The sequence below is a fragment of the Halyomorpha halys genome, unplaced genomic scaffold, assembly GCF_000696795.3.
Source record: "Halyomorpha halys isolate HHAL.00 unplaced genomic scaffold, Hhal_1.1 Scaffold62.1, whole genome shotgun sequence".
NCBI classification, from domain to species: domain Eukaryota; kingdom Metazoa; phylum Arthropoda; class Insecta; order Hemiptera; family Pentatomidae; genus Halyomorpha; species Halyomorpha halys.
The window spans coordinates 1049221-1053608 of record NW_027116333.1 but is presented as its reverse complement, the minus strand read 5'-3'; the positions used below and the strand labels follow the sequence as shown (position 1 = coordinate 1053608).

The following is a 4388-nucleotide window of genomic DNA, read 5'->3' as shown; positions in this document are numbered from 1 at the left end:
TTTGCTTGCAGAATATAAAATATATTGCTTTAAAAATATTAGGAAATAATGGTTGCAGGTCAATAAGCAACAATAATACTGAATAAAATACAAAATTACAATATTAATCTTCATTTTAGTTCCTCTCTACTTTTATTTAATATTACCAGTTTTTAAAAGATAAAACCACTTTCTAAAATCAAACTTTTATGTTTAAATCTGTACTTAAAAGAAAAAAAATATTGATTAAAAATCAAGTATTATTTAATGGCAATGATGTTTAAAACAAATTTTTATAAATTGTGATGTTCCATAACTTTATTATCCTGTTTGGATTTAGCAGTGATTGTTTTTTGATTTAGTGGGAAAATTCTCATAGCCAATTAATTATTTTCTTTGTTAAATATATATCTCAGAATTGGATGTATAAATGTCTATTAGCACTCAAATCAAAGTTAGTTTAATTTTCTATAAGTAGTTTATGACGTTTAACTTTATAGGTGTGATAGTTTTCATGATTTTTGCCAAAATAAATTGATTTCTAGTTGTTCGAACGAATTTTATGCACAAATTATAATATATACTCCTAAGAAAATGAACATCATATACTACTTTATAACATATTAAGCTAGGTTTAATTTGAGTATTAATATACATCTCTACATTTAATAATGTTTGAGTTATAGATTTCCCAAAATAAATTCAGTAACTATTGATGTTTTAGTACATTTTTTAAGAAATGTTGCTTTTAAAAAAATGTATATCTATTGAACTACTGAACGAAAAAGACACTTTTAGAGCTAATGTTTTAGCAAATTTTCACTACTTTAAAAGACCTTTTATTAGATTTTCTTATGTTTTGGTAGTTTTAAAGATAATTTAGCGTTCCTTTGCTTACAGAAAAAGGCGAGAATAGATGTGTAGTTATTAACAACATAACATGGCTACGGTAAGGTATGTTATCTGAGTATTTATAAGATACATTGTACGTTTCTTAATGTAAATACACTAATATTTCTTATCTTAATATTTTGATTAGACAATCAGAAAATTGTTTAATTTCAGATCGATGGTGTTATATCATATATAGATTATGACATAGATCTGACTCAAGAAAATCCAGTGGCTGTTGTACAACCATATCGCATTACTTAGATAAATATTAATACGATAACCTGATTATATATAACAATCATTTCACAATTCTCCAGTTACTAAGGCTAATTGGGCTTGGAAGTATTTATAATATGTTCTTTCCTTGTAGAAAAGACCGAGAGTGGATGTGGAGTTCGTAGCCTGAGAACATGGTTACGCAATGGTGTGTTATTTTATTATTTATAAATACCTTATATATTTCTTTTTAATTTAGTCGTCATTTCGTCAAACTATCTATCATTCATTTATTACCAATCGTCAAAATAATATAAAATCCGCCTTAACCACTGCGAAACTTCATATGTTACTTTCGCTCCGAGACAAAACGGATCCCAATTTACCTTGCCATGCGAATTTTTTACACTCTTTCTGACACTGTATAGTAGAATAAAAATTATGGTTTATTTTAAGCAACTAATTTCAAATGTTGTTCCACACCCAGTTTGATAATGGTAATCCTACATCTTATGGCATGCTTTGCCTTTAGAGTCGTTCTAAAGTGTTCTTAAGAGCCCAGAATACGGCAGGTTAATAAAGTGATAAAATATTTTGTTTGAGGTTTGTAAGACTTGTTTTGGGAATTACAGTCCAGCTAATCTTCAATAATAATAATTTAGAGGGGGAGTCGAACAAAATCTACGTCCCCCAAGTCAGGTGAAGGAATTCCCTGGGGGTGTGGACCTACATGCAGTTTCCCCGATTTGGGAAACACCTGGGTTGTAACATTGACGTTCTTTTAAAATAATTAATGAAAATCATCCGCATAAATATTACAAATAAAATGATGGCATCCACCAATAATATACTTTTTTTTTTATGTGACCACCGATATATCTAGATATGCAGTTGGTTGCTCTGGAACACTCATATGAAAGGGTAAGTTCATTTCATTCATTTGAGTATTTTTAAATATGTTTATAAAGTTATATTCCACCTTTGCTTTAGATCTAGAGTACGATACAAATTCTGCAATATTTTATGCTTCTTTGGTTATCCAATATCAAATCTAGTAGTTCAATGCCTTCCTAATTTTTGTATTTGAAATAGCCTTTTTTATGTTAGCCACCAACAATTAGATTGACATTTTCCCCTTGACCGGCTTAGACGACCAGTCGGGAATATCAATGTCTCTTAATTATGGGTATGTAATCGAGTCAAAAATTTTGCAGTGTACCCAAGTGAATTGATAAATGGGAAAATCACATATTCCCAACAACTAGTCCTTTTGATGCTGGAAATATAACAAGTGAAATTTTTATTCTGATTCCAGATTTCATGTAGACTAAATTGATCAATAATTATTTGATGGATTCATTTTTTACCAACGTGGAGATTGAGATAACCGACTCCTATCTTTACACCATTAGTAGGACATTAATAATTGCTTCTTATAAACTGATCATAAGATTCAACTAAAAGCTAATTTTCTGAAAGGATGTAGATATCAAACGATAATTAATTTTCCATTTTTTCACCAATATACTCAACCTGGGGTGAATAGGTTGAAATACCATTATAAGTTACGACAGCTTCTTCCCAACAATTAATTCCGTGCAAAAAGTGTGGAAATGGTCATTGCAGCTGTAATAGACGGTATGCGTTCTTTTCTTGAAGGTGTTGTTGCAGGTTCATGTGATGGCAGTTGGATTAATTGTAATATGAATTCAAAAACACTCGGAATGCATGGAATGAAACTATAATTTGATTACAAGAGGCAAGTTTGAAGCCTTTTTTTTATAACCCCCTAACTGCTCAACCAAGTTCAAGTTTTCATTCCGTTAGGCAATCACAGAATAAAAGCTAAAACCTCCAGGCCAGATTTTAAACGGCACCACAGCACTTCCGAGGTTGATGAGAACTACGCCTCGATTCCCTCGGCTACAAATGACGTAGTCAAATTTGAAGTCTATTTGTCTTTTTCTTTGTTTCAGTCCAGCTAATCTTTCTTCATAGACAAATTTGAAGGAGAGCAGGTTAATAAGCCGATGACCCCGGGTCACATGAAGAAATTCCCTCCCCCATCTCTTTACCGTTTACCTTTACTTTTATCAGGGACAGCTTACAATAGCAGAAGACACTTTTTTATATTATGGAAAGTTTGAATTAATTATAGCCAGGATCCAATTTTACCAACACAAATAGTCAAAACGAATCTATTCCAATATACTCTGATATCACTAAACATCGAAGGTAGACAGGCAGTGCACTGCATCAATTTCGGTGGTTCTCAAACACAATGAAGAGAACAATATACATATACTGTTTAATCTTAAGTCATCAAATACTAATTGATTGGTATTGTAACGATAGTCCAAACGTGTTTCAAGAAATACTACACCGATGGTGCAGGCACGGAAAATAGACATTTATGCTTCCTCAACATTAACCGTAAGTTTATAAATATTCACCTTAATTATTTTTAAATTGTTTTAAGAATTGTATACATTTATTCTATTATTTAAGAAATTGTAAAGTATATTTGTAGTTACGCTATAAAATAATTATATATTTTAGGTTACATGGTAGAAGATGATTGAATAACATTTTTGTGGGCTGTATTAGTGTGTCTACTGGAAGATCAACTTAAAACGTATGTCCTTTTAAAATTGTTCAGATGAATATTACTATGTTATCTATAAATCATTATAATATACTTGTTTCCTCGCAGAGGCCACCGAGGTCTTTCGACCATCAGCTAGTGACAATGGAGCAGAGGTAAGGTATGGTAAGTAATTTGAGTATTTTTATATAGTTCCACATGGTTATATATTCAATCTTATTATTATTGTATGAAACCTATCATAAGTTATATATTATGATTACTTCAAATAATGAAATTTTTTGCTTAATCACTGACAGATCCTCATATTACCAACACTAAGAGATATTGAACGTACCTATTCAAATTTGTACAGTCAATATTCAAGTATCGTCGACAGACAGACAAGTTACGGTATCCATGTAATAATTAAAATGTGACATAATTGAAAAATGACAATATCCACACACGACTAGAAAGAATATGTTTACTCAAATTAATAACAATTATTTAGGAAAAAATAGAGAAAAGAATATACATATACTGTTTAATTGTAATTCATCGAATAGTAATTGATTGATATTGTCACGATAGCCCAGTGCAAATAAACACCTTTACCTATAACGCTATCTCGGCCAATAGATGACATCTATGCCTTCGACGTCAACTGTAAGTAAAAAAAAAATTCTAATTTCTTTTTATATACGATTTAAAA

The 4388-nt window shown here is 30.6% G+C and overlaps 1 long non-coding RNA gene across 6 annotated transcripts; it reads left to right on the top strand.

The window, feature by feature from the left end:
• The first annotated feature begins 658 nt into the window (after positions 1 to 658).
• Positions 659 to 4365, top strand: LOC106692580 (uncharacterized). 6 transcript variants are annotated; one of them, XR_010845034.1, is made up of 4 exons: positions 659 to 933; positions 1045 to 2010; positions 3066 to 3724; positions 3803 to 4365. It is a non-coding gene; the product is annotated as an uncharacterized lncRNA (long non-coding RNA). The 6 variants fall into 6 exon arrangements; XR_010845032.1 differs by having other exon boundaries at positions 659 to 1297; positions 1973 to 2010; XR_010845033.1 differs by having other exon boundaries at positions 659 to 2010; positions 3066 to 3522; positions 3649 to 3724.
• The last annotated feature ends 23 nt before the right edge of the window (positions 4366 to 4388 follow it).